The sequence below is a fragment of the Ranitomeya imitator genome, chromosome 3 (genome assembly GCF_032444005.1).
Source record: "Ranitomeya imitator isolate aRanImi1 chromosome 3, aRanImi1.pri, whole genome shotgun sequence".
Classification (NCBI taxonomy): domain Eukaryota; kingdom Metazoa; phylum Chordata; class Amphibia; order Anura; family Dendrobatidae; genus Ranitomeya; species Ranitomeya imitator.
The window spans coordinates 825,543,307-825,555,337 of NC_091284.1; the positions used below are offsets into that span (position 1 = coordinate 825,543,307).

General features: G+C 45.1%; 1 protein-coding gene across 2 annotated transcripts in view; it reads left to right on the forward strand.

Annotated features, from left to right (window-relative positions):
* Positions 1-12,031, forward strand: part of P2RY6 (pyrimidinergic receptor P2Y6) — a 171,595-nt gene that overhangs the window by 91,392 nt on the left and 68,172 nt on the right. The window contains exon 1 of one of the 2 annotated variants that reach the window (XM_069759420.1): positions 8,648-8,995. The exons of the other annotated variant lie outside the window; for it this stretch is intronic. The gene's annotated coding sequence lies outside the window, so the exon portion shown is untranslated. Of the gene's footprint in view, positions 1-8,647; positions 8,996-12,031 lie in introns of those variants that run through there. 2 annotated transcript variants of the gene reach the window in all.

The window sequence follows — 12,031 nt, forward strand, 5'->3', positions numbered from 1 at the left end:
CTCGTCCTATATTATCAGTAACTATCAGGTCATTCCGTGTGCTCTTAACCACCAGGTCCATTATTGTCCTGACCACCAGGTCATAACAGTACAGGTGGCACAAAGTACTAATACATCTCAATAGAGGGATAAGAGAAGTTCTGAGACCATTTTTTTTTCTTTGCAGTGTGTTTTGTCTCTCTTTTCCCCTTTACCTCTGGGTGGTTCAGGATACAGGTGTAGATATGGACATTCAAGGTCTGTCCTCTTGGATGGATAATCTCACTGCAAGGGTACAAAACATTCAAGATTTTGTGGTTCAGAATCCGATGTTAGAGCCTAGGATTCCAATTCCTGATTTGTTTTTTGGGGATAGATCTAAGTTTCTGAATTTCAAAAATAATTGTAAATTGTTTCTTGCTTTGAAACCTCGCTCCTCAGGTGACCCTGTTCAACAAGTGAAAATCATTATTTCTTTGTTGCGTGGTGACCCTCAAGACTGGGCATTTTCCCTTGCGCCAGGAGATCCGGCATTGCGTGATGTTGATGCGTTTTTTCTGGCGCTTGGATTGCTTTATGATAAACCAAATTCAGTGGATCAGGCAGAGAAAATCTTGCTGGCTCTGTGTCAGGGTCAGGATGAGGTAGAGATATATTGTCAGAAGTTTAGGAAGTGGTCTGTACTCACTCAGTGGAATGAATGTGCCCTGGCAGCAATTTTCAGAAAGGGTCTCTCTGAAGCCCTTAAGGATGTCATGGTGGGATTTCCCATGCCTGCGGGTCTGAATGAGTCTATGTCTTTGGCCATTCAGATCGATCGACGCTTACGTTAGCGTAAAGCTGTGCACCATTTGGCGGTATTATCTGAGCATAGACCAGAGCCTATGCAATGTGATAGGACTTTGACCAGAGCTGAACGGCAAGAACACAGACATCGGAATGGGCTGTGTTTTTACTGTGGTGATTCCACTCATGCTATCTCCGATTGTCCTAAGCGCACTAAGCGTTTCGCTAGGTCTGCCACCATTGGTACGGTACAGTCGAAATTTCTTTTGTCCGTTACTCTGATTTGCTCTCTGTCGTCCTATTCTGTTATGGCATTTGTGGATTCAGGCGCTGCCCTGAATTTGATGGACTTGGAGTTTGCTTGGCGCTGTGGTTTTTTCTTGGAGCCCTTGCAGTATCCTATTCCATTGAGAGGAATTAAAGGGAACCTGTCACCCCGAAAATCGCGGGTGAGGTAATCCCACCGGCATCAGGGGCTTATCTACAGCATTCTGTAATGCTGTAGATAAGCCCCCGATGTTACCTGAAAAAGGAGAAAAAGAGGTTTAGATTATACTCACCCAGGGGCGGTCCCGCTGCTGGTCAGGTCGGATGGGCGTCTCCGGTCCGCTCCGGCGCCTCCTATCTTCTTTCCATGACGTCCTCTTCTGATCTTCAGCCACGGCTCCGGCGCAGGCGTACTTTGCTCTGCCCTCTTGAGGGCAGAGGATAGTACTGCAGTGCGCAGGCGCCGGAAAGGTCAGAGGCCCAGCGCCTGCGCACTGCAGTACTTTGTCTGCCCTCAACAGGGCAGAGCAAAGTACGCCTGCGCCGGAGCCGTGGCTGAAGATCAGAAGAGGACGTCATGGAAAGAAGATAGGAGGCGCCGGAGCGGACCGGAGACGCTCATCCGACCTGACCAGCAGCGGGACCGCCCCTGGGTGAGTATAATATAACGTCTTTTTCTCCTTTTTCAGGTATTACAGGCATTACAGAATGCTGCAGATAAGCCCCTGATGCCGGTGGGATTACCTCACCCGCGATTTTCGGGGTGACAGGTTCCCTTTAATGCTACGCCTTTGGCCAAGAATAAGCCTCAGTACTGGACCCAATTGACCATGTGCATGGCTCCTGCACATCAGGAGGATATTCGCTTTTTGGTGTTGCATAATCTGCATGATGTGGTCGTTTTGGGGTTGCCATGGCTACAGGTCCATAATCCAGTATTGGATTGGAAATCTATGTCTGTGTCCAGCTGGGGTTGTCAGGGGGTACATGGTGATGTTCCATTTTTGTCTATTTCGTCATCCACCCCTTCTGAAGTCCCGGAGTTTTTGTCGGATTACCGAGATGTATTTGATGAGCCCAAATCCGGTGCCCTACCTCCTCATAGGGATTGCGATTGTGCTATCAATTTGATTCCTGGTAGTAAGTTTCCTAAGGGCCGACTGTTCAATTTATCTGTGCCAGAGCACGCCGCTATGCGAAGTTATGTAAAGGAATCCTTGGAGAAGGGTCATATTCGCCCGTCGTCGTCACCATTGGGAGCAGGGGTTTTTTTTGTGGCCAAGAAGGATGGTTATTTGAGACCTTGTATTGATTACCGCCTTCTTAATAAGATCACAGTCAAATTTCAGTATCCTTTGCCGCTGCTGTCTGATTTATTTGCTCGGATTGAGGGGGCTAGTTGGTTCACCAAGATAGATCTTCGTGGTGCGTATAATCTTGTGCGTATTAAACAGGGCGATGAATGGAAAACAGCATTTAATACGCCCGAGGGCCATTTTGAGTACGTGGTTATGCCATTCGGGCTTTCCAATGCTCCATCAGTATTTCAGTCCTTTATGCATGACATCTTCCGAGAGTACCTGGATAAATTCCTGATTGTATATTTGGATGATATTTTGGTCTTCTCGGATGATTGGGAGTCTCACGTGAAGCAGGTCAGAATGGTGTTCCAGGTCCTTTGTGCGCATTCTTTGTTTGTGAAGGGGTCAAAGTGTCTCTTTGGAGTTCAGAAGGCTTCATTTTTGGGTTTCATTTTTTCCCCTTCTACTATCGAGATGGACCCTGTTAAAGTTCAGGCCATTTACGATTGGACTCAGCCGACATCTGTGAAGAGCTTGCAGAAGTTCCTGGGCTTTGCTAATTTTTATTGTCTCTTCATCAGTAATTTTTCTAGTGTTGCTAAACCGTTGACTGATTTGACCAAGAAGGGTGCTGATGTGGTCAATTGGTCTTCTGCGGCTGTGGAAGCTTTTCAGGAGTTGAAGCGTCGTTTTTCTTCTGCCCCTGTGTTGTGCCAGCCAGATGTTTCGCTTCCGTGTCAGGTCGAGGTTGATGCTTCTGAGATTGGAGCAGGGGCTGTTTTGTCGCAAAGAAGTTCTGATGGCTCGGTGATGAAACTATGTGCCTTCTTTTCTAGAAAGTTTTCGCCTGCTGAGCGCAATTATGATGTTGGCAATCGAGAGTTGTTGGCCATGAAGTGGGCATTCGAGGAGTGGCGTCATTGGCTTGAAGGAGCCAAGCATCGCGTGGTGGTCTTGACGGATCACAAGAGTTTGACTTATCTCGAGTCTGCCAAACGGTTGAATCCTAGACAGGCTCGTTGGTCGCTATTTTTCTCCCGTTTTGATTTTGTGGTTTCGTACCTTCCGGGCTCTAAGAATGTGAAGGCTGATGCCCTGTCATGGAGTTTTGTGCCCAACTCTCCGGGTGTTCCTGAGCCGGCGGGTATTCTCAAAGAGGGGGTAATTTTGTCTGCCATCTCCCCTGATTTGCGGCGGGTGCTGCAAAAATTTCAGGCTGATAGACCTGACCGTTGCCCAGCAGAGAAACTGTTTGTCCCTGATAAATGGACTAGTAGAGTTATCTCTGAGGTTCATTGTTCGGTGTTGGCTGGTCGTCCGGGAATCTTTGGTACCAGAGATTTGGTGGCTGGATCCTTTTGGTGGCCGTCTTTGTCGCGGGATGTGCGTTCTTTTGTGCAGTCCTGTGGGACTTGTGCTCGGGCTAAGCCCTGCTGTTCTCGTGCCAGTGGGTTGCTTTTGCCCTTGCCGGTCCCGAAGAGGCCCTGGACGCATATCTCTATGGATTTTATTTTGGATCTCCCAGTCTCTTAAAAGATGTCGGTCATTTGGGTGGTTTGTGATCGCTTCTCTAAGATGGTCCATTTGGTACCCTTGTCTAAATTGCCTTCCTCCTCTGATTTGGTGCCATTGTTTTTCCAGCATGTGGTTCGTTTACATGGCATTCCGGAGAACATCGTTTCGGACAGAGGTTCCCAGTTTGTTTCGAGGTTTTGGCGATCCTTTTGTGCTAGGATGGGCATTGATTTGTCTTTTTCCTCGGCTTTCCATCCTCAGACAAATGGCCAAACCGAACGAACTAATCAGACTTTGGAAACATATCTGAGATGCTTTGTTTCTGCTGATCAGGATGATTGGGTGTCCTTTTTGCCTTTGGCTGAGTTCGCCCTTAATAATCGGGCCAGCTCGGCTACTTTGGTTTCGCCGTTTTTCTGCAATTCTGGTTTCCATCCTCGTTTCTCTTCAGGGCAGGTTGAGTCTTCGGACTGTCCTGGTGTAGATACTGTGGTGGATAGGTTGCAGCAGATTTGGACTCATGTGGTGGACAATTTGACGTCCCAGGAGAAGGCTCAGCGTTTCGCTAACCGCCGGCGCTGTGTGGGTCCCCGACTTCGTGTTGGGGATTTGGTTTGGTTGTCGTCTCGTTATGTTCCTATGAAGGTTTCCTCTCCTAAGTTTAAGCCTCGTTTCATTGGTCCGTATAAGATTTCTGAGGTTCTCAATCCTGTGTCGTTTCGTTTGACCCTTCCAGCTTCTTTTGCCATCCATAATGTATTCCATAGGTCATTGTTGCGGAGATACGTGGCGCCTGTGGTTCCATCCGTTGACCATCCTGCCCCGGTGTTGGTTGAGGGGGAGTTGGAGTATGTGGTGGAGAAGATTTTGGATTCTCGTATTTCGAGACGGAAACTCCAGTACCTGGTCAAATGGAAGGGTTATGGTCAGGAAGATAATTCCTGGGTCTTTGCCTCTGATGTTCATGCTGCCGATCTGGTTCGTGCCTTTCATTTGGCTCGTCCTGGTCGGCCTGGGGGCTCTGGTGAGGGTTCGGTGACCCCTCCTCAAGGGGGGGGTACTGTTGTGAATTCTGTTGTCAAGCTCCCTCCTGTGGTCATGAATGGTACTTCGGCTGGTTCTGTCCATGGGCTTCCTGTGGTGGTGGTGAGTGGGGCTGCGGCTTCTGAGGTTCCTTCCACAGGTGACGAGGTTAATTCGTTAGCTGGCTGCTCTATTTAACTCCACCTAGATCATTGCTCCATGCCACCTGTCAATGTTCCAGTATTGGTCTAGTTCACTCCTGGATCGTTCTTGTGACCTGTCTTCCCAGCAGAAGCTAAGTTCCTGCTTGTTTTTCTCTGGTTTGCTATTTTTCTGTCCAGCTTGCTATTTTGATTGTTGTCTTGCTTGCTGGAAGCTCTGGGACGCAGAGGGAGCGCCTCCGCACCGTGAGTCGGTGCGGAGGGTCTTTTTGCGCCCTCTGCGTGGTCTTTTTGTAGTTTTTTGTGCTGACCGCAAAGCTACCTTTCCTATCCTCTGTCTGTTCAGTAAGTCGGGCCTCACTTTGCTAAATCTATTTCATCTCTGTGTTTGTAATTTTCATCTTTACTCACAGTCATTATATGTGGGGGGCTGCCTTTTCCTTTGGGGAATTTCTCTGAGGCAAGGTAGGCTTTATTTTTCTATCTTTAGGGCTAGCTAGTTCCTTAGGCTGTGTCGAGTTGCATAGGGAGCGTTAGGAGCAATCCACGGCTATTTCTAGTGTGTTTGATAGGATTAGGGATTGCGGTCAGCAGAGTTCCCACGTCTCAGAGCTCGTCCTATATTATCAGTAACTATCAGGTCATTCCGTGTGCTCTTAACCACCAGGTCCATTATTGTCCTGACCACCAGGTCATAACAGTACAGGTGGCACAAAGTACTAATACATCTCAATAGAGGGATAAGAGAAGTTCTGAGACCATTTTTTTTCTTTGCAGTGTGTTTTGTCTCTCTTTTCCCCTTTACCTCTGGGTGGTTCAGGATACAGGTGTAGATATGGACATTCAAGGTCTGTCCTCTTGGATGGATAATCTCACTGCAAGGGTACAAAACATTCAAGATTTTGTGGTTCAGAATCCTATGTTAGAGCCTAGGATTCCAATTCCTGATTTGTTTTTTGGGGATAGATCTAAGTTTCTGAATTTCAAAAATAATTGTAAATTGTTTCTTGCTTTGAAACCTCGCTCCTCAGGTGACCCTGTTCAACAAGTGAAAATCATTATTTCTTTGTTGCGTGGTGACCCTCAAGACTGGGCATTTTCCCTTGCGCCAGGAGATCCGGCATTGCGTGATGTTGATGCGTTTTTTCTGGCGCTTGGATTGCTTTATGATAAACCAAAATCAGTGGATCAGGCAGAGAAAATCTTGCTGGCTCTGTGTCAGGGTCAGGATGAGGTAGAGATATATTGTCAGAAGTTTAGGAAGTGGTCTGTACTCACTCAGTGGAATGAATGTGCCCTGGCAGCAATTTTCAGAAAGGGTCTCTCTGAAGGGGGTCTTTTTGCGCCCTCTGCGTGGTCTTTTTGTAGTTTTTTGTGCTGACCGCAAAGCTACCTTTCCTATCCTCTGTCTGTTCAGTAAGTCGGGCCTCACTTTGCTAAATCTATTTCATCTCTGTGTTTGTAATTTTCATCTTTACTCACAATCATTATATGTGGGGGGCTGCCTTTTCCTTTGGGGAATTTCTCTGAGGCAAGGTAGGCTTTATTTTTCTATCTTTAGGGCTAGCTAGTTCCTTAGGCTGTGTCGAGTTGCATAGGGAGCGTTAGGAGCAATCCACGGCTATTTCTAGTGTGTGTGATAGGATTAGGGATTGCGGTCAGCAGAGTTCCCACGTCTCAGAGCTCGTCCTATATTATCAGTAACTATCAGGTCATTCCGTGTGCTCTTAACCACCAGGTCCATTATTGCCCTGACCACCAGGTCATAACAGAGCACCCCCTAGTGGTGGCTGCAGACAGGATCTTATCATGTATCTCTATATACAGGGAGCTCCCCCTAGTGGTGGCTGCAGGCAGGATCTTATCATGTATCTCTATATACAGGGAGCTCCCACTAGTGGTGGCTGCAGACGGGATCTTATCATGTATCTCTGTATACAGGGAGCTCCCCCTAGTGGTGGCTGCAGACAGGATCTTATCATGTATCTCTGTATACAGGGAGCTCCCCCTAGTGGTGGCTGCAGACAGGATCTTATCATGTATCTCTATATACAGGGGACTCCCCCTAGTGGTGGCTGCAGGCAGGACCTTATCATGTATCTCTGTATACAGGGAGCTCCCCCTAGTGGTGGCTGCAGACGGGATCTTATCATGTATCTCTGTATACAGCACCATGGAATCAATGGTGCTATATAAATAAATAATAATAATAATAATACAGGGAGCTCCCCCTAGTGGTGGCTGCAGACAGGATCTTATCATGTATCTCTGTATACAGGGAGCTCCCCCTAGTGGTGGCCTCAGACAGGATCTTATCATGTATCTCTGTATACAGGCAGCTCCCCCTAGTGGTGACTGCAGACAGAATCTTATCATGTATCTCTGTATACAGGGAGCTCCCTCTAGTGGTGGCTGCAGACAGGATCTTATCATGTATCTCTATATACAGGGAGCTCCCCCTAGTGGTGGCTGCAGACAGGATCTTATCATGTATCTCTATATACAGGGGACTCCCCCTAGTGGTGGCTGCAGACAGGATCTTATCATGTATCTCTATATACAGGGAGCTCCCCCTAGTGGTGGCTGCAGGCAGGACCTTATCATGTATCTCTGTATACAGGGAGCTCCCCCTAGTGGTGGCTGCAGACAGGATCTTATCATGTATCTCTGTATACAGGGAGCTCCCCCTAGTGGTGGCTGCAGACAGGATCTTATCATGTATCTCTGTATACAGGGAGCTCCCCCTAGTGGTGGCCTCAGACAGGATCTTATCATGTATCTCTGTATACAGGGAGCTCCCCCTAGTGGTGGCTGCAGACAGGATCTTATCATGTATCTCTGTATACAGGGAGCTCCCCCTAGTGGTGGCTGCAGACAGGATCGTATCATGTATCTCTATATACAGGGGACTCCCCCTAGTGGTGGCTGCAGACAGGATCTTATCATGTATCTCTATATACAGGGAGCTCCCCCTAGTGGTGGCTGCAGACAGGATCTTATCATGTATCTCTGTATACAGGGAGCTCCCCCTAGTGGTGGCTGCAGACAGGATCTTATCATGTATCTCTGTATACAGGGAGCTCCCCCTAGTGGTGGCTGCAGACAGGATCTTATCATGTATCTCTGTATACAGGGAGCTCCCCCTAGTGGTGGCTGCAGACAATCTTATTCTTTCTAGTGGTATTGCAGCTAGAATTATATAAAGAATTATATATTATGTACATAGCTCGTACCGTACAATTAGTGCCTGGTGCTTAGTGCCGAACACAGACTTCTCCAGAAGTCCATTGCAATATTTGGAGATCAGACTAAAAAGAGAGAGGAGAGACATAAATGGGAAAGAGAGAAATTTTCCAGCTCAAAATTCCAGGTCCCCAATGTTTTCCATGGGGTTCAGGTTCTGAGTATGGTGCGGGTACCTGAACCGAACTTTGGAATAAAGCTCATCCCTTTTCCATGGGAAATGGGTCTCATCCTCTGTTTTGCTTTGTATACTTCTGGGGTTTAGTACTCCGTGGTTAGTTTGCATGGGCTGGTCTGTAGTAAAATTAGGAATGAGGAAATGTGTAGGTTTTCTTGTCTCCGGGACATTTGCGGATCCGTTCTGGCCCTCGGCGGACATGTCTCAGCAGTGGAGCTGCATACAGTCCACTCCTACATGTGTTGGGTTCAGCTACTGACAGTTTCTGTGTAAGAACGGGGAGGGGGAAGTAAACTGCAGTCCAGGGACTTGTAGACTGGGAGGCTGCAGACCTTCATAGTCCTGGGTCCTGAGAAGTCAGAGAAGCCCCTAAAGGAGGAACAATAAGGGGCACAGTCTGCAGGAGGGCTGGGATCACTCATCATCAGCATTTATATAGGATCTGATTACATGTAATGACCTTGTCAGTCCAGAGCAGTGGAGACCTCCAGGACTTGGCTCTGCTGCATCTGTCAGGATAATCCAGGACCCCCGGCTCTCAGGTAAATGGGGGGCTGCTCTGTGCACTTACAATACACCATAATTATGTGACTGATTAGATGATTCATCAGATTTACATCTATGTTTTATAACAGAATCAGATTTAAAAGGGGGAGGGGGTCTGCATCACACTGAAGGTTGGAAATGTGACTGCTTTAAATCACAAATTTTACTGTCATCCATCCAGAAAACTGATACTGTACTTGCCACAGTGGAGGGTTTGTTACAATTGTAACCAGTCCAGTTAGGACACATTTTACCTGCACTGATACATTGTAACAAACTATCAGAACCAGGGGGTACATTTGTGATAGTAATGTGTTTTGTCCAACAAAAAAAAAAAATTGCAACTGTCTCTTTTACCTGTAAATTATAGCTATTAATAGCCATTAAAAGGTATCAACCACTGAGGACTCTCAATTCTAAATATTTTTCTATCTACTGGCTAACACGGAACCAAGATATATTTCTTTCCTGTATCTTTTACCTGTATAAATCCATGTATTTCTCACCCACGGAATGAATTTTTTTAGGCACAGAAATATCTGCAACACATTTTGAGCATCTGAACATACACTGACAAAAACTCCGCTATAAAGATACATGAGGTCTGGACATGTGTCAATCAGAGATCTGCGACTTTCAGGGTTTTAAAGATAAATGTCAGTAAAGGGAAAGTTCCAGTTTATATCCAGATTGATTACTATAGAGTCCTATTGCTCACAGATGATTGTAAAATTTGCATCCATTCCAGACAATATTTATAACATAAATAATAAACTGATACATTGTAACAAACAATCCGCACAGGCTGGAGATTTCTGGGCTGCTGATGTAAGAGCACAGAGAACTGTCTCCAGCGGATACAATGTCTCTTTGCCCATGTAGAGTTGTAATACAGGGTCAGAGAGTTGGAGATTTTTTATTATATCTTGATTCATCTTTATTCACCCAATTCAAGCATTTTAATGGGGGATTGTTATTTAATGGAATGTGTCATCATAATATTTCCTACTGTGATAATCAGCTTTAACATATTTTAAAAAAGCAGCAATGTTTCTTTTTCCATCTGCATTAAAAATAAGAAATCTTTCAGTTCTCGCATCGGTGATTGGGGCTTTTTGTACTCTGCTGTTTTAAGAAATATACATGTAAATTACCAAAAACAAACAGACTCCGACCTTTTGTTTTGTACTGCATCTAATAAGCATATGCAAAGGGAGGGGGAGAAGGAGAGCTGTGACGTCACCACCTAATGTGAATGGTGGATCCTGTGTTATCTACTGTATATATATATATATATATATATATATATATATATATATATATATATACACACACACAGGGTGGTCCAAAAGTTGGTGGACAGAATATAATAACATTTATTTTGATTTATTATTATCATTACTTATTTATTTAGAATTTGTATTCTGTTAAACCAGAGAGCTATGTGAAACAAAATAGTTAATAAATAACATTACCCACATGTATACTTTACATCAGCGCAATTTTGGAAACAATATTTTTTTCTGTTAGGAAGTTATAAGGGTTAAAAGTTGACCAGCGATTTCTCATTTTTACAGCAAAATTTACAAAACCATTTTTTTTAGGGACCGCCTCACATTTGAAGTCAGTTTGAGGGGTCTACATGGCTGAAAATGCCCAAAAGTGACACCATTCTAAAAACTGCACCCCTCAAGGTGCTCAAAAACACATTTAAGAAGTTTATTAACCCTTCAGGTGTTTCACAGCAGCAGAAGCAAGATGGAAGGAAAAAAAATGAACATTTAACTTTTTAGTCACAAAAATGATCTTTTAGCAATATTTTTTTTATTTTTACAAGGGTAAAAGGAGAAACTGGACCCCAAAAGTTGTTGTCCAATTTGTCCTGAGTACGCCGATACTCCATATGTGGGGGTAAACCACTGTTTGGGCGCACGGCAGGGCTCGGAAGAGAGGTAGTGACATTTTGAAAAGCAGACTTTAATGGAATGGTCTGTGGGGATCATGTTGGATTTGCAAAGCCTTTGATGTACCTAAATAGTAGAATCCCCCCATAAGTGACCCCATTTTAAAAAATAAAGCCCCCAAGGAACTTATCTAGATGTGTGGTGAGAACTTTGAACCTCAAAAACCATGTTTGATAAATCTCCCCCTTCATAATTGCATTACAGATACTGTCCACCTACTTTTGGACCACCTTGTATATAGAGTATATATATATGAGTCATGAATCATTGTACAGGAGGAGGAGGTGAGCTGTGACATCACCTATTGTGAATGATGGATCCTGTATTATCTACTGTGTATAGAGGTGTTATCAGTCATTGTACAGGAGGAGGAGGTGAGCTGTGACATCACCTATTGTGAATGGTGGATCCTGTGTTATCTACTGTATATAGAGATGTTATCAGTCATTGTACAGGAGGAGGAGGTGAGCTGTGACATCACCTATTGTGAATGGTGGATCCTGTGTTATCTACTGTATATAGAGGGGTTATCAATCATTGTACAGGAGGAGGAGGTGAGCTGTGACATCACCTATTGTGAATAATGGATCCTGTATTATCTACTGTGTATAGAGGTGTTATCAGTCATTGTACAGGAGGAGGAGGTGAGCTGTGACATCACCTATTGTGAATGGTGGATCCTGTGTTATCTACTGTATATAGAGATGTTATCAGTCATTGTACAGGAGGAGGAGGTGAGCTGTGACATCACCTATTGTGAATGGTGGATCCTGTGTTATCTACTGTATATAGAGGGGTTATCAATCATTGTACAGGAGGAGGAGGTGAGCTGTGACATCACCTATTGTGAATGGTGGATCCTGTGTTATCTACTGTATATAGAGGGGTTATCAGTCATTGTACAGGAGGAGGAGGTGAGCTGTGACATCACCTATTGTGAATGGTGGATCCTGTGTTATCTACTGTATATAGAGGGGTTATCAGTCATTGTACAGGAGGAGGAGGTGAGCTGTGACATCACCTATTGTGAATGGTGGATCCTGTGTTATCTACTGTATATAGAGGTGT